General features: G+C 46.5%; 1 protein-coding gene and 1 long non-coding RNA gene across 3 annotated transcripts in view; one reads left to right on the plus strand and one right to left on the minus strand.

The window, feature by feature from the left end:
- Positions 1-1,305, minus strand: part of LOC147709010 (uncharacterized) — an 84,768-nt gene extending 83,463 nt beyond the window's left edge. Inside the window, exon 1 of the long non-coding RNA XR_015296670.1 lies at positions 1,202-1,305. This is a non-coding gene — a long non-coding RNA (uncharacterized LOC147709010). The remainder of the gene's footprint in view (positions 1-1,201) is intronic.
- SERTAD2 (SERTA domain containing 2) overlaps positions 1-25,264 on the plus strand; it is a 409,456-nt gene that overhangs the window by 21,830 nt on the left and 362,362 nt on the right. The gene's annotated exons all lie outside the window — the stretch shown is intronic.

The following is a 25,264-nucleotide window of genomic DNA, read 5'->3' on the forward strand; positions in this document are numbered from 1 at the left end:
ATGCACGAAGGATGTGCAGATATATTGCAGTGAAGTCACCCACCAGCTAATGTGCATCTAGAAAAGTGGTCAGCGGCTCCTCCTACTTGCTCTCATTGTCCCAGGGCTGAAAAAGATCAAGGGTTGACTAGTAAATGGCAAAACGTTGTTCTACTGCATATTATTTGCTATCTTACCAAAATGAATGGAACTACTTTTATTCACCTTGGAAGGGTGAAAGGGCAGGGGTACTGAAATCATTTTGAGTGAGGGTGCTGCCATTAATGTTGCATTACTGAGGTCCTAGGGATTGTGAAAAATCCATGTGTCACATGAAGAATGTTGTATGGGTGTAGTATATAGCCGGTGGTGCACTGTAGAGCACACTGTTGCCACTACATTAGTATAGCATGGTGTAGTAGTACATTGTCATTTAGACAGTAGATTTTCCATTGATATGGACACAAAATTCTTACTGACATGCAGTTTTTCTGATGAAACTATAAAATACGCAAATAATATGTGGAGCTATGGTTTCAGGAAACATTTAGCATCTGCACATAGTTAAGTAAAGTGTCTTGGCTTGTTGTGATCCTATTCAAATCTTTTTTTCATCACATTTTGCAATTACAAAATGTTGCTTCATCTGTGCTTTCCTAACTGCTGATATAGAATTTGAAATATTTGTACAATTAATTTACAGTATTCAAATCTGTCAGAAAAAAACTGACATCCTATAGCTTTCATTTTAACACTGCCTGTACCCCAGCAAGATTGCCAAATAGTTCACTTTGCAAAATCCTCTAACCTTGAAGCCAGAGAAAGAAAAGTAAACACCAATCTCCATGCTAAAAAAACATAAGCATGGTTGGCTGTCACAGCAAACGTGACAAGATAAACCCTAAAGGTAAAGGCGTCTTTTTAGCTCATTCGCCTTCTGAATTCCAGTGTGGTTATTTGGGGGGCGTCCTATGATGAAAGGTGGCGTCAGCTCCATCCGGCATGCAAGCCTCTTTTCAGCAGGCCCTCATTACAGGGTGCTTCCTTACTATACATAAACATGTTAAAGATGCATATTTGACAACATTTGTAACAAATTGGCGCTTTTAGATAAACAAAAACGCACGGGAAAAGGGGGCTAACCCCCCTCCAAGCTCGTCTGCTTTGAATCATTGGATGTTTGAAAGCCAATCATTTCATTTTTCTGTACGATTAATATTACCTGCTGGGATTAACTAACATTCAACCTCTTTTTCTTCTGCCTATGATTTTAATCCGCGGCATAAACCAATTGTGCCGGGCCGCGGGGGTGCCCAGACACCGCTTGTGAATGCTTCTGCCTCTCCAGCAGTCCACATTGCTTCCATATCTTCAAGCTTCCGGGGTTAACTGAAATGTGGGGCTCGCGCGTTGTCAGAGGGGGCTGCCTCAAAATCGAACGCCGTGCCGTGGAGGCACGCAGACGGCGGCGTAGGCGCGCGGCGGGAACGCCCACTTGACTGCGAGTAAACTGTGTGGCTCGGTGCAAGTGTGGAGGACAGATAGAAAGCAAGCGGTCCGCCTGCTACATCTGGTCTGACTGGTTTTCATGGCCTGGGGCAGTTTTTTCTGGCACTGTAGCCGCAGCTCGAGTCTTCCAGTTCTGAAGCTGCGGTGCTTGCCGTGTTTCTGGACAGGCACGCTATCCTATTTTGTTTCATTTAATTGCTGGAGTGAATCGCTTGGCAGGTTGCGCATTTGTAAACATTCCTTCCCTGTGACTGGCATGGGCATGTCTCGTTTTCAAACGTCAGTTTTGCAGCCTCACTTAATTTTGCGCCACATAAACTTGTCTGTGTGTGTAATATCTAAGATATGCGATACTGCACGTCACCACTTCTTGCAGCTGCTTATCATGTCACTCCACATGCAGAGAGATTGAGCAGCAACACCGACGTCCCCCGCAGCCCCCCTTAAATAATTCACAATTCTTCTGAAAAACTTCAATGGCCGGTGACTCCACCTGCTCCAGAACGAGGTTTTCCGGCAGTGTCGACAATACACCGCCCTCACTGCAGCAAAGCAAAAAGACCCCACGCCCCCTTGCCTGAGGGGCAACTATGAAGTTCTTTCAAAGGCCAGTCGTAGACAAGCCAGTGATCTCTGAAAATCTTTCCAGTTTTCACTTAATTTGGTTTTAAGTAAAGTGGAATAATCCCATTCCTCTCCCTATTTGCAGGAGTGTTGACATATTGTTCTTTACATTTATAGATAAAGCTATAGGGTTGATCTTTTCTTTTTAGAAGTGCATATGGAGATTGTATTGTGGAAAAGTCCAAGACAGTCCATTGCATGTGGCAAGGGGATTTTCCTCAATTCACTGTCTTTGGAGATTTCTGAAGCTCTTATTCATACCATTGCAGGCAGGACTTGGGTGCCCATAATATGGAGATAAGACTCTTGATGGCACCAAATATCATGGACACAATATCGACAGGTATGAGAGTATGTTTTCTATACCTAACTCAACATATATGTACCTTGATGAGATATAAGGGATAACGTACCCCCTGCCATACATGATAAGGGTATTGCAAGTTACCAAGGAGTTCTGTAACTATATAGAGTGATGAGACCAAAGGCAGAGTTACTTTATAAGGTTAAGGAATGCCGAGGTGACTTCCTTATCATGTACAGCAGGGGCTAATTTATCCCATATAATACATGGTCACACCATCATCTTTTCCACAAACCAATTAAAACCTTGGTGCATAGTTCTTTCATATGAATGAAGCCAGATTTATATCGCGCAACTTAGCCCCAGAGGGCGTCAAGGCGCCTAACCAAATGAAATGATACGGTCAGAGAGCATGATTAATGGTAGGCCTTGATGAAACACCACGTCTTTAAAGCTTTCTTAAAGAGAACCATGGTGGGTTGGGATTTGATCTCAGAGGGGAGGGCATTCCATAATTTAGGGGCCACAGATGAAAAGGCTCTTCCGCCCCATCTGACCTTGTTTGTCCGCGGGACGGTGAGAAGGTTCTTATTGGCAGAGCGAAGGTTTCTGCTAGAGGTGTAGGGACTCGGAAGGGAGCTTATGGCCTCAGAGCTGCCGCCGGATAGGGCACTGAAAACTAGGCATAGGATTTTAAAAGAGACTCTAGACTGGATCGGGAGCCAGTGAAGACTCTTCCGTGCAAGAGAGACAGAAGCGGTGTTAGGGACGTCCAGAACAAATCTGGCAGCCATGGTCTGGAGGCGTTGGATGAGGCCTTTATTGATGCCTGCATAAAGGGCATTACAATAGTCCAGCCGTGATGTAACTAAGGCCACCACGGTCTGTTTGCGAGCTTGAGGAGAAAGATAGTGGGCGATTTTTCTAAGTACTTTGATCACTCCCCAACAGGTAGAAACAGTTCTATTGACCTGTAGTGACATGTCTAGAGAGGTATCAAAAATCACGCCAAGATTCCGGGCGGAATTTGACGGTACGGGACAGGCTCCGAGAGAGGGAGGCCACTATTCATTAGACCAACTGTTTTGATCTTTACCGAAGATCAAGACCTCTGTTTTCTCTCCGTTCAGCTTCAGGGCGTTTAGAATCATCCAGTCGGAGACAGCTTGCATGCAGTTCCTGAAGCTGAGCGCGGAGGTACTCACCGAGTGAGGGACACAATGATCTGGGTATCATCGGCGTATGACACCACCTCCATCCCCTGAGCTCTTACTAGTCTAGCAAGTGGGGCCACATAAATGTTAAAGAGGGTCGGACTCAAGGCCCACCCCTGTGGAACCCCACATTGCACAGGCTTAGCAGGGGAGAGGAACTCTCTTAGCTTGACCCTCTGTTCTCTCTGATCAAGGAAAGAGGACAGCAAGCTCAATGCTGGACCCTCCACCCCTATCTCCCTCAGACGAGCAGTTAAAGTCGAGGGAGATAGGGTATCAAAGGCGGCGGTCAGGTCCAAGAGGACCAGAAGAGTGGTCTGGCCTTGGTTGACCTTTGATCGTATATTGTCTGTCACTACTGTGAGGGCCGACTCGAAAGCCATGTTGAGACTGGTCCAGGAACCCAGAGGCATCTAGGAAAGCAGTCAGATGATGATTGAGGTGTAATTCCAACATTTTTGCTGGAGCAGGCAGTAAGGAAATCGTCCGGAAGTTCTTAAGGGTGTCCGGATCCAGAGTAGGTTTTTTAAGCAATGGCTTGACTATGGCCTGTTTCCAGGAAGCAGGGAAAAGGCCCTGGGCCATAGCCTGGTTCATTACCTCAAGAAGCGGGGGCAACAGGATTTCCCTGCAGTCTTTTAGAACCTTCAAAGGGCAGGGGTCCATAGGAGAACCTGACTTTGTTCTGTTTAGCAGGGAGTCTAGTTGGTCGAGAGTAAGGGGCGGGAAGTTGGTCAGAGTCTTAGAGGGGTCCTTGGCCCAAGATTCTAGGACCGGTTGAGACGGGAGAGGACGGGAACACATAAGGTCTCTCTGTGCTTCCAGAGTGAGAGAGATGTCGGCGATTTTAGCATGAAAGAAGTGAGCAATCTTGTCGCACAGCTTTTGGGAACCTATGATGGGATCAGGCGTTTGTAGCGAACACAAGGAATCTACAATCTTGAATAGTTCCCTAGGGGACGTGAGGGACGATGTAAGCCTGGAGAAGTAGTCCTGCTTTTCTATGATGACCTTGGTCTTATATTCTCCAAGTAACAGCTTGTGCTTTTCTCTATCTGTGAGCAGAAGGTTTCCGTCTAGCTGAATAGCGTAGAGAGGCAGGGGCTAATAAATCAACCGCTCTGAAGATAGAATTAGCAAAATCCAGTGCAGCATTACTGGCATCCTTCGAGGGGGAAATAGGAGCCTGCACTATAAGGGGGGCAAGAGAGTCATTAGTAATACCCTTATAGTTCCGCTTAAGTATTTTATTAGTAGAACTTCGTTGATGTAGAGAAGGGGAAAAGGTTTTAAGTTCTAAGGGAACCGCTAGGTGGTCTGACCAGACCAGAGGAATAGGGGGGCCTACAGATAGTCTAGGGTCATTGGAGAACACCCCATCAAGGATGTGGCCAGCCAGGTGGGTAGGGCTATCAACCAGCTGCTGCAGTCCACATGTGGCCAGGGGGTCCACCAGGGAGAGGGTGTCTTTTGAGCGAAGATCATCTAGATGAAAGTTAAGGTCTCCCAGAATCGTAAGATGGGGTTTGCCAAAGTAGGGTTCCAAGATTTTAAATAGATTAGAGCTAAAGAATGGATCTGGGGCCGGGTGGTCTGTAGATAAGGAGACCTGTGAAGGACACAGAGGGAGAGGAAGAGATGGCAAAATGAATGGCCTGGAAGAGGTCTGAGGGCGCAGAGAGAGTTTTAGTACGACAGACAGACGAGACTTTAAACAGGATTGCCAGCCCACCACCCCTGCGTCCTAGTCTGTCCAGTCTTTGTAAAGCATATCCCTCAGGGATAGCAAACAAAAGCTGGGGGCCAGATGAATCAGACGCCCAAGTTTCGGTGATGAACACCCAGGAAGGGCTTCTGTCAGTAACAAACTCATGAAAAGCGATGTTATTTTTTATCAATGACCTGGCATTGATAAGAAAACCCATTTCCGAGCTGTAGGTTGGCATAAAGGGGGTGCTAGCCAATGGGTGCATTATGGGGGAATCAGGGGAACAAGCCTCATTAGTACGAGAGAAACAACAGCATACCGGTGAGCAATGAAAAGCTTCCGGGGGAAGGGAATGATGGCAGGGAAGGGAAAGGGGCTTAAGAGCAAGCATTTCCGAATGGGCATAAGAGCGAGTTACCTGGCTGCCCAAAAGGAGAAAGCATGTTTGCAGTCATGAAGAATAAAAATAGAACCTCTAGTGAACCTGTTAGATATTTGTTGCAAACAGATAATAGAAACAATTCAATACAAGTCAGTTTACAAAAAAAGCTACAATAGCTCGGAATGTTTAGAAACATGCAGAAAGTTTCTAGCTTTTCTCTATCTATGGTGTGCCAAAAATAAACATTTTCTCTCTGCTTGTCAGCTCTGGCAGCCGGCATTGTGATGTCAGATTATAGTATCTGACGTCTTTTCTTTATAATTGTTGACTGGGTACCTCACAAATTGCTGTTTATAAAGAAATTGGAGACAGGTGAATATTACGGGACTACAGAATCCCTTGTGTTGTGTGTGTGTGTGTGTGTGTGTGTATATATATATATATATATCTTAAGCATGCATAGATTTGGAGTTAAGAATAATAAATCTATACTTCCTCAGTATGCACTTAACTTTTGATATTTTGCTCCTCTGTATTCTGTGCATCAGTGGTTATTTTTTTTCCCATCATTTTTTATTAAGTACAAGGCAATATGCATGATACAGGAGTATACGCATATTGTAGTCATCATGTCAACATTTCTCACAATTCACAGTTCCTGAATACCATCCCACCCGCGAAATATCACTGCTGCGATCTACAGTGAAAACGTTATGCCCTTGACTGGATATAAATAAGAAATAAAAACATGACATACCCAACTTTCCCTCCCTGCTACTGCTGTCTGAGTTAAAGGTGTAAACTGTGAGGTACCTTCACCTCCTAAGTGTAATTCTGCAAACGGCTTGCATCCTAATTCTCTGTAATTGTATCTGTAATAGATCGCCCAGTATGGTGTCCCAATTCTTCCTTATCGTTTCCAGAACTGAAATATTAGTGGGCAGTGTATATCTCTATATTTGTCAGGGAGATATCAGGGTGGCGGGGTGTCCCCTTTGGTGATGCCTTTTGAATTGATCTATGAGCATATCTCAGGTCTGGGAAATAAAGTACGTTTGTAGGCCTGCCCTCTCCCTGTGAAGCAGTGTACTTTAAATCTGACTCCCAAGAGGCCACTGCCCTAGCCCATGCCGGCAGGGAAGGGACCATATGTAGTTTCCAATGAATGGTAATGGTATGTTTTGCTAAAAGTAGGGCCAACTCCAGGAATCTATGCACTGGCCTTTCCAGTTTAGGACAAGGGAATAATCCCAGAAGTACCCCATCAGGCGAAGTGGTCATCGGGGGGGGGGGGTGGAGGGGGGGGGACGGTTGCAGTACCGAGCACTTGTAATTTTCAAGACCAGTAAGTCTACAACAAGGGGCAGGACCTTAGCCTATGGGGATAGTCTGCATCTAGAGGGAGCATCAGGAACAGCATGCATTGGATCCAGGAAAGATTTTATTTTGGGTGGTCGGATTGTTGTAGTCCCTATTAAAAATATTATGTTGTATCTATTTGAATTGAGCCCCTCTGGATACTGTGAGCGTATGCTAGTATCTTGGCCCACTCAGTGTTGTGAAAGAGTCTGGCAAGGCCTGTCTCCCATGCGGTTCGAAGTGATAGGCGGGACCTGTTGGCCCGGCTTTGTAAAGCCATTGAATCAGTTTCTCTCACATTCCTGCTGTGTATAGTATCTGGTATGTTGAGGGTATATGGAATCATTTGTTAAATGATGTTTGAAGGGGTTGGAGAATACATTCATAAGTAAGGAACTTCCCGGGTGGAAGATCGTATTCCGTAACTAGTGCAGGAAAATCGATGATCTCATCATTATGGAAGAGACGACCTGTGGTAGAAATTCCTACTGCATGCCAGGTTTGCTACTGGCACACATTTTTTTGGTGGCAAGACAGGTTGCCAGCGACAATCATCCCTTAGAGCGAGTGTGACTACAGGATGTGTCCCACTAGCCTGTATAAGATAATTGGAGACACCTTGGATGCAAGGCACAAAGGATTGCCTCCTAACTTGAGGCCAGGCAATGAGGCCAGCCACTCATCTTGATTGTATGTTCATGTCCTACACGCCTGACTATCAATAAACATTAAAAGAGACACAAACAGCCTGCACAAAACCGTGACAGTAAAATTGAGAAAAAGGGGTTTAATTTTCAGTGCTGATGAAAGCTCGGGACCCGGTGAGGGCTGTAATAAGGGGCTGAAACAGACTTTTCTGTAGGGTATAGGGACAGTAATCTCTCCCCACTTAACTCAAATTTTAAATAGGGTATAGGGACAGTAATCTCTCCCCACTACACTCAAATTTTAAATATATATTTTTAATCATGCCAGTGGTACCCAAAATAAAGGGATACTGGGGCAACAACTAGGTATTTTTTGTGTGTTTTCCCTGTTAGATTTAGAGCTTTAGCCAAAGTGCTCCCTGGAAGATGGTTGAGCCCATCCTGGTTTATAGGGACCACGGTGCAACCTGATGATGAAGTATGACACCAATAGGGAGTGTGATTGTCCACAATAAAAATACTCAATAACTTCATCAAAAGTTCAGGACTAGGCCATCATTTTAAATCTATGTTCTCAGGGTGGTAGGATACCTTTGTTAAGAGAAGGTCATAAACGACCCATCCACATTTTCCCTGTGGGCAAGGACAACAGGGGAATAGCAGGGGCAAAAGGTTTTGATGTGCCAGTTAATTTATTGGTCCTGGCCAGACCATTCCTTTCCAATCGTAAGAGGTTTGTGCCCGGGGGAGGCAGACAAGCAAAAGGAAACAGAAGATAATTCAAAATAGCTTCCCTTTAGTCAGCCGGTGAAAGCCCTGTTTCTTAGAGGGAATGACCAAAGGGCCAGCAGGTTGTCCACTGCAACTGTTCAGCTAAATAGTAACACTCAAAATCTGGGAGAAAAAAAAACCGCAACAAACACCTTGCCTGTATTGATGATTATTTGAAGAACAAATCACTGATGTGACAACAACCAAATTAATGTCACCCTTATACAAAAAATTCGACCAAAATAATATATATTTATATTTCTAATTTCAAGAATGTTTTACATCCATTTTATCACATATAACATGTATCACAATTCAAGATTACACAAATACACCACAAACAATTTGAAACAACACACATTTAATGACTCTAAGTCATTACAACATTAATGGGCAACATCAAAAAACTACTCTTACAGACAACACATATGACATATGCCCAAAGGTGAACCCTCCCCTATCTCCTCAAGAGCAGCATTGAAGATATATCGGAACACATTAAACATTCACATGATATTACTTGTTTGAGCCCTAATGCAAAATCGGCAGATTTCGCCAAAGAATGCTGGGCCCTGAAGAGAACCCCCAGTCTACAATCAGTGGGTTTCGAAACACGCCGACCTGTCTGTTGTTTTTGGAAAAACAAGTGTGGTTAATAATATATTTTTTTCTGCCTGGTCAAAAAATTGTTAAAAAATTGTGTCCATTAATTGGTACAGTGCAGATACTTTTCTCTCAATTTTTCTTTTTTTTAAGAACTCACACTGTTTTTTTGATGTACAAAAATTGTGTAAACAAATGATTGTGTGTTATATGTCATGTGTTGTCTGTAAGAGAGTCGTTTCTTTATTTTGTCCATTAATGTTGTAATAACTTAGTCATTACATGTGTGTTTTTGTTTCAAATTGGTTGTGGTGTATTTGTGTAATCTTGAATTGTGATACATGTTACACGTGATAAAATGGATGTAAAACATTCTTGAAATTAAAAATAAAAATATATATTTTGGTAGAATTTTTTTGTGTAAGGGTGACATTAATTTGGTTGTTGTCACTTCAGTGATTTGTTCTTCAAATAATCATCAGAACAGGCAATGCTTTTGTTGCATTTTGAGCCAGACCCTCTGTTGTTAGACGAAATCTGGGAGAGGAAGCCCTCCTGCATCTACCAGGATTGTCAGTGGAGCAAGTGACACCCCACGTCGCCCTGACCCCCATTTTAACGTAACCTAGAAGGAGTCTAGGCACCTAAAGAGAGAGAACTAGAGAGGAGGAGAGCAAGGTTAGCAAAATAATAAGAGATAGGGTAACACAACCACTTTCACCAGGGCAACATGACCAAACACCGACGAGCAGGGATGACCAGAAAGTTATTTGTGCTCCGAGTGCTTGCAACGGGTCGTCCAGGTTTCCGTCACATAGATCCTCAGGTTTAGGATTATTCATTGATACCCAAGTATGAAACATAGTGGTTGCTAATTGTGTGCTGAGATCTAATAGGGATGTAGAGGTTGTATTGTATGATGTAAGGGAAATATACCCAATTCAGCCCTGGTTCCCTTGAGACCAGATATGTAGGCAAACAATGAGAAAATATGTGTGATGTTGAATATGTCAGTGTCGCAGACATACAAGAGGAGATTGTCAGCATACAGGGACAATATGTGCGTGGTGCCATGTACTGGTATCCCCAGGTCGCCCGAGAAGACTAAGCCGGACCACTGAAGGCTCCGTGGGCATGCCAAATAAGAACTGTGATATTGGGCAGCCCTGTCTGGTGCCTCTACCTGCATAGTGCCAATATACACTTCCCAGTCTTCACCCAAGCTGAAGGGATAGAGTATAGAATGTGTATCTATTTCCATCAGTACGGTCCTATCCCGAATAACCCCAGCACTTTATGCATATAGTCCTAGTGCAGGAAATCATAGGCTTTATCCAAATCCAATTAAATGCAGTCAGCACTGGGAAAAGGAGTTGCTGAATCGTTCTTAATATGCCATAGCCTGCGAAGATTCAGAGAGGTTTTTCGGCCTAGTCTTAAAGAATTAAGTCTGGTAGTAAGGGGCAGGTAGTAATTTAGTTAAGATTTTATAGTCTGTATTTAAAATAAAGATTTGTTGATCTTACTCTAAATCTGTGGGGTAGAGATAAGTGCGGTATTAAGAGTAGAGGGAAGTGCGCCCTTTAGAAAAGACGGCTCCCTATAGGATGAGTAATTGGGGTGCCAATTGGGGAGCAAACTGCGTAAGGAATTCAGCCGGTAGGCCATCCGTACAAAGGAACTTCCCATGAGGCGCAGGTCTTTTAGGATTGAGAGGATCTCTGAGGACGTAATGAGTGAGGCAAGTGACCTCCGGGCTTCTGGTGTTAGGCGAAGAAGTGGAAGTTGGGATACAAAATAATCAAACCGAGCATCAGCCAGCATTGGTGGAGCAGCATATTGGACCTATAGTACTCGTACCAGTCAGCATTGATAGCTGCCTGGGTACGAGACGTTGCCCCGAGGAGAGTGATATTGTCAGTGGGGTAGAATCAGGTAAGCGGGGGGGGCGAGACCCAGCGTGCCAGTAAACAATAAGACTGGTCTCTCTCGTTGTGGGTTCTGGCCATATAGGCAGCTTAGTAATGGCAGCGACGCATTTCGATTGTGTCAATGTATTTAGTTTGTGGCTCCCGCAACTCATCCACTCTGTACGGGGAGAGCACAACTGCTCGTTCTAACTCAGATAAGGTCAATTCAACTTTTAGGATGTCCCACTTAAGCACCCTAAGGACACCCACCATGGTTTTAATACATAAACCCCTTTGACAACCTTAAAAGTTTCCTATTCAACCAATGGAAAAGAGGAGGTCCCAGCTTTTTCCTGAAAAAAATCATCAATATGTCCGGATACTGCCTGATGGAACGCAGTCATCCAGCATCAGAGCCGAGCCTCCAGGTGGGGATCACCAGTGGTTCTTAACCTGTGGGGGTCTGGGGCTGCTTAGAAATTAATTAATATTAAGAGATTTTTAAAGTGTATATTAAAAAAAGTAATTGTTTTTTTTTTTTAATTGTCCACAAATGTGAATGGATTTGAAACAAGAGGCTTAGAATTAAGTTGGTGTCCTCCGATTGTTTCATAGAAATGCATCATACAGAATATATGATGGGCAATGGGTGGCCCAATGTGAATTGAGAAAATCCCCTACCTTCCCCAATTAACATTTACAATGTTTAATGTGTGAATTAGGGGAAATATTTCACATTACTTCAGAATTTGTTTGATTGCTTATTTCAGTAATTTTGTGTATTGTTTTGAGTTTCAAATCGTCGAAATTACTTGATCCGCGGACCTGGCTTCCATTAAAGACATAGTTGGGGCCCCGGATTTCAATAAGTGGGAGTCCACAGAAGTCAAAGGGTTGAGAACCACTGCTGGACACGCTATTTGTATTCCGATATTCCTAGCCTCGATAATCCATAGTACAATCGCCTGGAACTATTATAACCACCAATATATCTCTAAAATGATACTTTACTACCAGATTTCCCTGGTGGAATTTTCAATTGACCATTGGCAACATCATGTTTCTAGGTCCAGCTGATTGCATACAGGTGTTTGGACACATTTAGGGCTGGACTGAGAACAAAAAACAGCCCTTGTAAAAACGTTTATAACGGTCCCCCAGTGCTCTCTGTGGGAGGGCACAGCAGGTATACAGTATGGGTTGCTGCTCTAGGGTATGTTCTTCCGCCAAGTACAAATTAAGGGCCCAAACCAGGCACATTAAATCAGTTGTTCATAACTGGATCATGGCAGCCCCTGAAAGCGTCCCCCATATTTTGTAACACTTCAGGGAAATGCCAAAGTCCCCCTGTAGCCAATTCGACCCTTGACGCTTGGGCTGGATGTCTTTGTCACCTTGTCAGAACTAACATTATCTTAATCATTTCCATTGATATCAGCGGTATAAAAAGTACTTTGAGTGTAAATCCTGAAAATTCCACCTGCAGCGTTCCTTCTGGACTGGCGTTGAACGCCCCTGGTATAGACCAATTGAACTGGTGAGCTGTGTGTGCTTTAATCCCCCGGCCATTAATTGCTCCGTTATGCTTAAATTTGGGTAGAACTCGGTAATTCTGAATCCTGCCACCCTCATAGATGCCGGCGTTTTGTGATGCACTAGATATGTGAAAAGGATGGCGGTGCACTAGTGGTTAAACGAGCTCGCGCCACTCTTATTAGGACACTGTGCCTGTGCCGCGTGCGGCTGGGGCCCAGCCCGCCTCGGTTACAGCATCCTGCATTCCTTTCCCATGCAATGCTTGCGCTAAATATGTGCCTGCCGCACGAGGACCTTGCTCAGAGTGCGCGTGAGGATGGCCTTCTCTGGCGCGCGCCTGCAGGTGCAGGGTTGTCCAAGGTAAGGAGCCACTACAGAAAAGTCGTGGGCGGGGCCGGGCAGAAAAACTTCCGCAAAAATGTTAAAACCATCCCCACACTGCAGGAGGCGAGGAGCAGAATGAACTAACGGAGCTTTCATGGCTGGGCTATCACAGAAAGCACCCCCTAGCTTCCAGCCAACCGAGAAAATACCACGGGTGTTCAACTATGGCATTGTGCGGTGTTTCTGTTGGGCCTCCTGTGTACTTCACTGGGCAGCCCTTGGCACTCTGCAGAAAAATTACAGCATTTACTGAGCGCTGGGAACTGAGATTTGAAATGTGGCTTATGAGGGTGGGGTGGAAATATTGGGCATGTGACTTCGATAAATTGTGTTCCAGGAGTCACTATGTAGCAGCGCTGCTATCTATGAGTAAATTCTATAATTTCAGAGGCAGAAGTAATGTCATTTTCCTCCAGAGCCCACCAGAAGTCGTCTTCTGGCTGCCTCAGGTTTTCAGTCCTATCACTTGACTTAATTTGCAAATGTAGGAAATAAGAAATCTACGTGTAATGGTTTTGGGGAGGGGGGCTTGGTGTCTAATGTGGTGAGGTACCGGCAGTGCCGCTGGAATTATGCAGCAGGAGAGGGCCAAATTATGCAGCAGGGTTGAGTAAATTATTCGGCAAGAAAAAGCAAATTATGCAGCAATAGTATTACTTTATTGTTTTATCATTTTAAACTTTAGTGCAAGTTTAACACTCGTATGGCAATAAGCAACAGAAAGGTGACCAGTCTGTTTGCAAAGGGCCTTCCACTGCGCAGCAACCAGTGCCACTGCATGTTTAATAGCTTTTTAACTGTTTGAGCTAGAAGCAACATTTGTTTAGTTAAATTCTGCAAATTATGCAGCAGATGTATTTTGTGTCAAATGAGTCAAATCTGCAATTGTGTGAAAATCGTCGCAGCCCCAAAGCCGCATAATTCTAGTGGCCCTGGGTACAGGTAAGCTTTACAATTGTGCTTAGTTTGTGCCAGTTGTTGCAGGTGGTGGGCACTGTCACTCGTTTTTAGGGACTAGAACTTATTTGATGAAAACACCTGTACGAATGAGATGACACAAGAGGATGTGACTAGTGGTGGAAGAAATAGGCAAGAGGTAGAATGAAGACTTAGCAGTGTTGGTAACTTTTGAGCTCCTTGATTTATTTAGTAGTATATTTTTAAGTGAAGCACTGTACTATGATCTCATCAACACACACAAGAACTGTTGCCCTAAAAAATGTTCTTTGTAGTGTATCTGCTCTTTGTGAAGTTTTGAACAGTACTGCTGTTCATGGCTTTGCTTTCTGTCCTCAGCCTATGAGTAATGCTGTCCTGCTCCGGCCCCTCATGGTTCAAACCTGAGCTGTTTGTGAGCTACTCTGTGGGCACTGCAACAAGCACATTAACCTACTGAGCTATCCCTCTGGCAAAGGTGCGATGGCTGGGGACTTGCTTGGCAGATTTTGAAAATATCAGGCTGACATTCACACAGGCTTATTTGAGCCAGTCCATCATATAGAAGTGTGTCGGAAGCACTTCTAATGGGTAATGCATCGGGTTAGACTGTGAACGCTGCAATTACTCTGTATTTGCGAGACTCATAGTTCTGGCTGGTGTTTGTAATTCAGTAAAAAAGACAATGGTACAAAACTGTAGTAATATGATTGTTTCCACCCTTTTATCGCCAAAGATAGAAGGATTCATTTTGCCCACATTTTACTCCCACGTTCTACACCTGAAAATGAAGTGGCATCCTTAAACATCCACCTTTTTGCTAATTGGCGGAAATACGTTTAGTATCAATGTACTCATTTTTGACCAGTTCTGTTTTCCCCAGTTTAAGTTCAAGGCCTACAAATCAATTATGGGACGGAACAGAAGATAGATGTGTGTGTGTGTATGTATGTATGTGTGTGGGTGTGTGTGTATATATATATATATATGTGTGTGTGTGTGTGTGTGTGTGTGTGTGTGTGTGTGTATATCTCAAATGTAACCTCTTCGTGCCCAGATCGTAACACTTTTTAAATGCTAATTTCTTGAGCTACTGAATAGGTTTACACCAAAACAAGTACAGGCACTTCCTTGAGTAAATTCTATTTTACATGCCAATATTGTTCAGCTCTTATGCGACGAGGAGCAAAAAATCCTACTGAAGTTAACATGGGAACGATCACTTTTTCGACAACCCAACCCCTACCCCCGGATGTATGACATTACAACGCATGCTTTTACCACGCATGCCTTTACAACGCGGTTTTTACAACGAAAACCTTTACAATGCATAGCGCTTTGGGGTGCTGGATAGTGAATAGTTTAATTTACTATTCCAACTCCAGTCTCCGTGGACACTAGGGAAGGTGTTGGATAGTAAATTAAACTTATTCCCTATCCTAGAGCGCGCCCCAGCGCAATGCGTTGTAATGGTTTGCGTTGTAAAAGTTGCGTCGTAAAGGCACTGTGTGGTAAAAGTTGCGTTGTAAAGGATGTTTCCCCTACCCCCATTACGGTTTGCATGTGTTTTGTGCAAGTCAGGAAATGTCGTCCTAACCTTAACATGCGAATTTAAAGTGGTTTTTAGTTTTAATTCACAACCATAACTTTGCTTTGTTTGTTTTTTCCAGTACTTTTGATTACCCTTTTTAAACATTTGGTAATGTTACAACCAAGGCTAACTATGACTCCACTTTTTTTTCTTTTTATTGTGGACAGCCAGGACCTCCTGCACATTGCCTTAAGTTGTGTACAGTTGAACTCGCCTATGCCCAGGTCCTGCACCCAGATCTCTGCAGGCGGTGAAACACCTGCCATACACCTAACCCGTAACTTGTTGCCAATTCCTGCTGCACATGTATTGCACACAGCAGGTGATTGCCACAAGGTTACAATATTTAGCAGGAGGCCGTGCTTTGCTGTATGTCGTCTTCAGCTATCCGCATCTGACGTTGGCAACTGTAACTGGAAGGCAGACTGGCCCTGTTTCCAACCTGATGCATGCGGCCAACAACGGCGCATGGCCGTTGTCCATGTGCAGTTGAAGTGCATTGACATTTTTTTCCAGCATAGGGTTCATTTATTTATATGATCAAAATAATGTGTTGATATTTATTTTATAGCAGTGGGCGAGATCCTTTTGTGGTCCCTCCACATGGCCCTCTGGTGGAGAGGCAGGGTAGGTTCACTCTTTCCCCCATTTTCCCCACCTTTTTTTTTTTTTTTTTTTTTTTTTTTTTTTTTTTTTTTTTTTTGGTGTAAGACATTTATTTGTTACAAAGGAGAAGGAAGATGTACACTGCGTCACGCCAACAACCCGGAGGCAGGCCGCTATCAGGAAGTTCATACAGAGATCACTTAGATACAGACCGGGGTCCTTCACCCAGCCGGGTAAAACATACAGATGGAATCATGAGGCACAATAGAATTTTAAGCATACGCAGTACAACTTCAGCAATTAAATGGTCTTACTTTTCTCATAGTGCTGTCGACACTTGACAGATATTGGAGATCAACGAGGTTGCCCCTAAGTAAGGAGCGGTTAATCCCCCGTCACAGCAGTTCGGTAAAAGGATGCGTCTGTCAGCACCATTTTTTTCCCAACAAACCCCCCCAGCAAGGCAAACCAAACACTACAAACAGAGGTGCAAGTACATGGACAAACCATCCACACAACACGACAGCCTACAACAAGGTCATATGGGCCAGCCTCAGGTCCTGCAGGTAGTGGGCTAGCCACATTCAGGGCGAGAATGTAAGGATACCCGGTCCGGTTGTGTACAGACTAGGGGAGTATGGGCGATGCGGGGGGGAGGGGGCCAGGGACAGAGGCTAGAACACAAGACTGCTAGTTGAGCGCAGGGCGGCCAGGGACTCGATTCGGGTCAGCGTGGGCAGCAGTCGCATAGCGTGCGTCCGGTCAGGGCATGTCAGTGTAAGCGCGGGACTGCGGGACCACCATAACTAACTTACGCATTGCACACCTTCAGCCCATGTCGTCTGAAACACTCGTATCTCTGGAGGTACCCAGGGAGTCAGAGCTCTTGCGCGCCGTGGCCCACTGTATAAACGGGCCCCATATGTCAGTGGGTCTGGAAGCGGTAGGCATAGACTCCCAATAATGCGTTAACTGCGTGTGGCCGTAAGTCACGTCCCTGATCCAGCTCTCAAGAGAGGGGGGGGCTGGTCTGCCCCAGTGTAGTGCGATCTGTCTCTTGGCATATAAAAGGAGTAAGGCATGCAGTTTCCTGTCGCAGGGCTCGGTGTCCTTAACATACCCCAGCAGACCTAGCAGCGGGGAAGGCGAGTCCTCCCTTCGGGTGATTTGATTTATGGCCGTGAAGACCTCTGACCAGTATGCAGTCAGCTTGGGGCAGTTCCAGGCCATATGAAGAAAGGACGCTTCGTCATTTCCACATCTCCAGCAGTTGGCATCCTCACGGACGCCCATTCGGTGTAGGAGAGTCGGAGTGCGGTAGTATCTATGTAGGAATTTAAAGTGGATGAGCCTCAGACGATAATTAGGGGACAGGGCTGTAAGTTGCGCGCAGCAATATTCCCAGGCGTCGTCTGGTAGCTCGTCCCTCAGGTCCGCAGCCCAGGCGGTTTTGGCCGTGGCTACTGTCACCGGGGCCTGTTCCTGCATGCAAGTATATAACCTGGACACCAGCTTTTTGGGGGAAGGTCGCGAAAGCAAGTTCTGGAGGGCGGCAAGTGTGCAGGGTTCCTCCGGGAAGCACGGCCCCATCTTCTTGCAAGACTCCCTAAGGGAATGAAATAGCAATTTGTCATTAAATGGACAGGACCGGTCAGTTCCCTCGGCAGGCAGCTCGAAAAAAGTACCATCTGGATACAAGTCCGCAAAGGTAAGTAGCCGATTCCCCAGGATAGTGAGGACGTCGCCTCTGGCTGTCAGACACGGCAGCATCGGGTTGCCTCTCAGGGGGATGGCTGGTGCATAAAGCAGGGAGAGACCGGCTCTCTTTTGAAGTTCACGCCAGGTCCAGCGGACCATCTCTACCGTGTCCACCTCGCGCGACGGGCATGTAACTTTACCGTACAGTGCCACTCGTAATGGCAAGGGGGCGACCACGGCTAATTCCACCGCCACATGTGGCTGGTAAGGTGTAGGGAATGCCCAGAAATGCAGGAACTGGGCTTGTGCACATAGTGCGTAGAGTTTCAAATCCGGGGCACCTAGTCCCCCTTGTCGTAGCGGAAGCGTGAGTAGGTCCCAGGAGATTCTAGCCTGACCTCCAGCCCACACTAGTTTAAGCAGCAGTGAGCGGACTCGGGCGTGAAAGCAAGCTGTCATAGGCAGTGGCACATTTACGAACAGGTATAAAAATTTAGGGAGGACCACCATTTTAGCCAACGCAATTCTCGCTACCAGGGACAGCGGTAGTTTATTCCAGATCTCAACCCTCCTCTCCAACCAGTCCACCGCTCTGCCAAAATTCATCAACCACAACTCCTGAACATCCCTGCTGATCCAGATGCCCAAATATTTGACAGTTTCCGTTTCCCACCTGAGGGGGTAGTCAGGAGCAGGGCGTTCAGTGCTCTCCGTCAGGGGGAAGGCCACTGACTTCGTCCAGTTAATGGATATCCCCGCCAATCCTTCAAATCGTACAAATTCCCGGAGTAGTGGGCTCAGGTTCTCTTTAGGATTCAGGACGTACAAGGTTACATCGTCCGCATATAGCGAGATTAGTAGGCTTCTAGCACTGAATCCGATGCCCCTGGCGGTATGGTGTTGTCTGACTCTGGCCGCCAGCGGCTCCATCGCAATCGCAAAAAGGAGCGGCGATAGAGGACAGCCTTGCCTAGTGCCCCGTGTAATACTGAATGACTCGGAGACTAGACCATTGACGCTCACCCGGGCTCTTGGTTCCATGTAAAGAAGCTTTATCAGGGTCATGAAGTTCTGGCTGAAACCCATCCGCCTCAATACACTGAAGAGGTAGGGCCATTCTAATGAATCGAAGGCTTTGGTGGCGTCCAGAAACACCACTGCTGCCTGCACTGACGGGTGTAAATAGTGAAGAACCGAAAAGATCGTTCTAAGGTTGTGCGATGTCGCGCGCCCAGGAATGAAGCCTGATTGATCTGGGAGCGCTATCATAGGCAACATCGGCTGTAACCTATCCGCGATGACCTTTGCGTATATTTTAGCATCAACGTTTATAAGGGAAAGGGGTCTATAGGAGTCCAGTTGCTGTTCATCCTTATCTGGCTTGAGGAGTGTGATAATGAGAGCCTCACGCATGGAGTCAGGGAGGGAATTCAATTCGAGAGCCTCGACAAAAACAGAATGTAGCCTCGGCGCCAGTTCAGTAACATACGTTTTATAGAAGGAGGTGGTCAGGCCATCAGGGCCAGGCGCCTTATTTGCCGGCATACTCTTAATCACCTGGGCTATGTCTTGTACTGTGACAGTGAGGTCCATGTATTGCCTATGGTTGTTGTTGAACCATACAAGTGCTATGGAGTCAAGAAAGTCTCGCAGCGACGCCGGCGCAGTGGGTTGTCGCGAGGTGTACAGGGTAGCATAGAAGTCTGCGAAGGCTTTTAGCACCGCCTCCTGGCCCATCACCAGGCGCCCGGTGGCATCATAAATAGTGTGTATAAAATGTGATTGTGCGCGGGGATTAATCAGTCTGGCAAGGGTCCTGCTTGGCCTATCACCCTCCCCATACCTGCGCGCTTCTGCTTGTTTCCCTAGAAACTTCACCTCTCGCTCCGCCTCCTCGTTAAAGGCCAGCAGTTTGGCTTTTAGAGCGCCTGCAGTCTCTAACGACGGTTGAGCACTAAACGCAACATCTAGGGCTTTCAGCTCCCCCTCAATTTTAGCCAGCTCGTCCCTGATGGTACGCAGCACCCCTGCCTTGCGCGCTATACATTGACCTCTGATGACAGCCTTAAATGCATCCCACACGATGGCCTCAGATGTGGCAGACCCCGCATTTTCAGCAAAGTAATTGTTTATGTCGTCTCTTATCTCCTCTACAAACACAGGGTCTGTGAGCACGTGTGGAGGGAGGCGCCACTGGAATGCCCTACGTGGAGCTCCCGGGGGGCGTAGTTCCAACATGCATGGGGCATGGTCGGACAAAGATCTAGCCATGATATCAACCTTTGAAACCCATGTCGCGACTTCGGGAGACACCAGCCAGAAGTCCAGCCGCGACCACGCATCTTTATGACAGGTGTAACAGGTCCCCACTTTCGCATCCGGGTGTCTAGCACGCCATACATCAGACAGCAGTCCCTCGCTCATGATATCAGATATCGCCTGGCGCGTTCTAGTGTGTTGCGGCCTGCTTACGCCTCTGCGATCCATGTCATCATTCAACACAGTGTTAAAGTCCCCTCCCAACACCACCGACTGACAGTCCAGTAACACAATTTTCGCCCAAACATTTCTGAAAAAATCCGGATCGTCCACATTGGGGCCATAGAGTGCAGCTAGGACAATTTGTCGCCCCTGTAATGACCCATGCAGCAAAACATACCTACCCTCCTCATCTCGCACCTGGGAGTACTCCCGCCAATCCAACCCCCTACGAATGAGTATGGCGACTCCTCTCGCATAATTCGAGTAGATGGAAGAATAAACATGCGCCCATCTGGAATTTTTCAGTCGAGCTGAGGGGGCGACATTCAGATGAGTTTCTTGAAGGAAGCATACATCTACATTGTGTCTGGACAACATTCCATGCAGTAAGCGGGCTTTCTTGTAGTCCCCCAGGCCTCTAATGTTCCAAGTCCAGAGTTTGATACCTCCCATCAAAGTACACACCTACAATCAGCCCCCACCCCTCCTCTCCGCCCTATAAGGCTTCTCAGGCATCCAGCCGCCCCAACTGCAGACATAGCACGCGAATACATAGTCAATTGTAGTAGTACATTGCACCTAAGACAAACAAGAACTCGCAACTTTGGAATAACTCCCATCCACCCCCCACCCTCAGCAACCCCCCAATCAGGTCGTGATGTACCCCAAAAGTCTACACGCAATGCGTGGAAGTACCCCAACAGCAACAACAAAGGGAGGCACCCCATGAGGCGTGGTGTGCTCGGCCTACTCCCCCGCATACACGGGGTGGCTACAGTCAAATTGCCATGTCCCTGGGACCTGACAGCGTCCCCCATCCAGTAATCCACCAGTGCCAAAGTCAACAAATGTCCCAGCAGAGGCACGGAGTTAGCTGCAAAAGGTGGCACAAAGGCGGCCCAATGACTTACCCAAAAGAAGGCAGTTCAGCAGGGGCATACCTGTACGAAAGATTGTTCCAGGCCTCCCAGCCCCAGTGTAACAAGCATGTCGGTCGCCGTGCCGGATGAACGTTGTGTAGGTTTCAGTCATTGTCACTGAGTTGCTCCGAGGCGTCCTCCAGTCGTGGCGATTTTCTCCTGGCACCAGCGCATATGTGTTTGGCAAACTTGAGGGCCGATTTGGCGTCAGTGAAGAAGTGAGAGGTGTTTTCGTGCTGAACCTTCAATTTCGCCGGGTATAGGAGCGAGTATAGCACTCCAGCTTGCAGTAGGACCTTCTTCGCCGGTAGGAATTCCTTTCGTGCCGCTTGCACCAGCGGGGTGAAATCCGGGTAGAAGGAAATGTGGTTTCCCTGATGCGTGATTGTACCTTTCTCTCTCGCCAGGCGTAGAATGACATCTCTGTCCTGGTAGTTGAGCAATTTGGCCAGGATTGGGCGCGGTGGGGCTCCCACCGGGGGCTTTTTCCCAAGGGATCTGTGCGCCCTCTCCACCGTGAAGACCGGGGACAGATCTGGATCGAACAATTCATGGAGTAGGTCTGATACATACGATTCCATCTTCCCGATGTTTGTAGTCTCTGGAATGCCTGTAATGCGGACGTTGGATCTTCTGGAACGTGCTTCCAAATCGTCCGACTTGGCGCGCAAGCTATCCATTTCCCGCTCCAGCGCCGTGATGTGTTTCTTGGCTTGTTGCTGGAATTCACAACACTCCGTTTGTCTATTCTCGAGACAGTCCAGCCTCTTCTCGTGAGTGTCCACTTTCGTCTTCACGGCTTCAAGTTGCGCCGCCATATTATCAAGCTTAGCGTCTATGCTCTTCAAGCTGGTTCTCACCTCCATGATGAGGGCTCCGAAATCTATGTCCTGGGCACCCCCTTGCGAAGACGTTGCGCCCCCATCCGACTCCACTGGCGTGGTCTTTGGCGTTTTTCTATTATCAAAGCTCAGCTTTGGTTGCTTGGCTTCATTTTTCCCCATCTTCACGAACAGAATAAGCCACCGGCCACACAGTTGGGCAGCACTGTACTGCGTTCCAGCTAGCAAGTGTCCTGTGTGGGCGCAGCCGCCTAGGCGTTGCCAGTGCACTCTAGACGTGTCTATGTGAGCTCAGCATGAAACAGAATCCGCTCTAAGCACTCACGCGCGTAGTTCGGGCCTCCACGCGGTCCAAAATGGCGGGCACTGGCAGTGTTTTCTGGGACCCACCTAAACACCCAAGAAGGTGCAGCTCAAGGGTTCCGGGGGAACAAGGCGGCCAGTCGGTGCATCAATCATGCGGTGTTGAGTTTGGCCGTGTCACAGAGCAGCAGGAGGGCCATGCGCAGCTGTCCACCAGCACGTTTCACCATTCGAACCTCCCAGCTCCGCATTAGCACCCGCTCACCTCCGCTCTCGCACTTCAATAATGAGGGTGGTGCAGGCTCGGCTACTCCGTCCCCACCGGGCGCCGCTCGTATCCGCGCAGCCCCCGGCGGCCGCAGGATTCCACCACTGCCGCGCAACAGCACCTGTACAGCCGCTCCGGCCTCCGCTATCTTCCCGCAGCCTCGCGTCGGATGGAGCCGCCGTCGGTTGCAGCGGGAGATCGGCGTCAATACTTTTCCGGCAGCGCCCCTGGCAGCAGCGCGATATTTCTCCTCCGCAGTATGGCCACGAACTGCTGGGGCCTCTGCAGCCTCGGCCCACCGTGTTCCGCGGCGCCCAGGAGCAGGCACTTCCGGCTGGGGAAAGGATCCGCCCGCCGGCCGGCGAGAACGGCGATCAGTCTCGCTTCCAAGGGCAGCCGCCTCCGCGGTCGAAACTCGGACCGGAGGAACCTCAGGGTCTCAGGAGCAGAACCCCGAAGGAATGGGGGACTGCAGTCACCAGGAACAGGATCAGGTAAGGATTAATAAAAGTAGCCGGCGGAGCTCACTCAGAGAGCGGCCATCTCGCTGCTCGGCTAGCCACGCCCCCCCCCCCCATTTTCCCCACCTTGGTGCATAGTGCACCATGCTGCGTAATGGTAGCCGAAACTGACATGTTTCTGTGTGGCTGCCAAGCAAACTGAACAGGACAGTTTTGTGAATCTCAATCAATGCCGGGAGAAAAGTTCCCTGGTCCAGTGGTGCACCTTTATTTTTATACTTGGATTAGTAAATCAGTGGTTCGGATATCTCTAAAATGCCCAAACTGTACACTTTCAAAATGCTTTAATCGCAAACTACTGGTCAGATTTACACCGTTCCAACTAAATTTACTTACTTGAGTAAAGTTCTGTTTGCATGTCCAGTTTGGTGTAATTCCACGTAGCTCTTTTTTCTGTTTCAAGGAGCAAAGTGTTCCATTGAAGTTAAAATGGGAACTGATACTGGATTCCAAACACCCCCTGTAATGTTAGTCCCCCAAGTGACAGATCTACTTGAAACCTGCCACGAAGAACCAAAATGAATGTACTTCTTGTGAGAAAATGTTTGTGCGAATTTAATTGAATTAAATACAGTGGTATAAAACCCATACTTCACAGGGAAACATGAAATATGGAAAAATTTTCATGGTGCCCTCTGAAATATAAATTTAATCTTCATAGTGATGCCCCCAAACCACTCTGTAGATCTTTATCCTTGTCATTGCTACTAGGATTATGCAGATCGAAGGGCCAAATTAAGTGATAATTTGGACCACCTCCAAAAATATATAAGGAGGTAAAAAAAACTTGCAATTATTGTGGATGCCTAACTGTCAATGAATCAACAAGTAGATAAGGTAGCCAAATCAAGCTTTCTCACAAAGAAGACAATGACACACGTCTTCCTGCACCTTGCATTACCACATAAAGTTCAAGCTACAATCTATCTTGTCCTATCAAAACTGGACTACACTAATGGTCTGTATGATGGCTCAACTTTGGCTTATGAACGCTGCTACTATACTCTTCCTACATGGAAAGTCACAAGCTCACATCTCCCGTGCTTTGAGGGCACTACCCTGGTTACTAGTTGCAAGACGGTCCTCTTTCAAGCTGCTTTGTATCACACAGAAAGCAATACATGGCAGGAAGAAAATAAAAAAAATACATACAACAAAGGAACCTATGCTCAATACATCTCCCTGACTCTTAATTCCTACATACAAGAAAAAAGGCATAGGAGGAACATCTTTCTCTGTTCAAGCATCCAAATTATGGAATTCCATACCCTTAAACATTAGATCCACAAGCAACCATTTCCACTTTAGAAGATGAATCAAGCGCTAGCTGTTCCGAACACAATGACTATACTCACAACTCAAGAATATACCACAATAGAATAAGAATACTCAGACATGATAAACATCTTGCAGGATGGAAACAAGATGTTGTTATACATGTACATCTCAGTGTACCTCAAACTGTGCCTCCTGATATAAGACAATACAATTATATAAGGGGGAAATCTATATATTACTCCACAAGATACATGTGTATATCAGACCATGTCAAAATGTCTGCTTTTGTCTACATATATATGCATATATAGAGGATTATACCTGCTACTAATAATAGGTGGCATGTGTATATTTATGTATATGTAAGTTAATGAAACCATAAAAAATGTACCACAAGATAAATGTGAACAGCAATGCATGTAAATATTGCCACTTGAGTGTATATATGGGTATTTATATAGAGGGGTTTAGTCAAGCAGACATAACTTTACCAAGCATCTTGTGTGTGTTTATACACACATACATACAGGGGCGGACTGGCCATAGCGGGCACCGGGCATTTTCCCGGTAGGTCGCTAGGGTGGGGGCCGGTTTTGGGCCCCTGGGGGGCTGTTTTTGTTACCGGGGGGGTCAGCAATATCGGCCCCCGGTAATAAAATTGGCCAAAACAGGCACCCGCAAACTGCTCGGCTGTACTCCCCCTCACCCCAAGGGAGGCAGCTGAGCAGTTTGCCAGGGCCAGTTTCTGTTCCCAGTCCGGCCCTGCATACATTCATATACATTGTTTACAGTCTGCTACTAAAAATTAAAAAATATACACTTCCCATCCCCCATCTTTCTCTCACTCAAGCATTTCTCACTACTATAAACTCCCAAGCATCCTTTAAAAA

The sequence above is a fragment of the Lissotriton vulgaris genome, chromosome 6, assembly GCF_964263255.1.
Source record: "Lissotriton vulgaris chromosome 6, aLisVul1.2, whole genome shotgun sequence".
NCBI lineage: Eukaryota > Metazoa > Chordata > Amphibia > Caudata > Salamandridae > Lissotriton > Lissotriton vulgaris.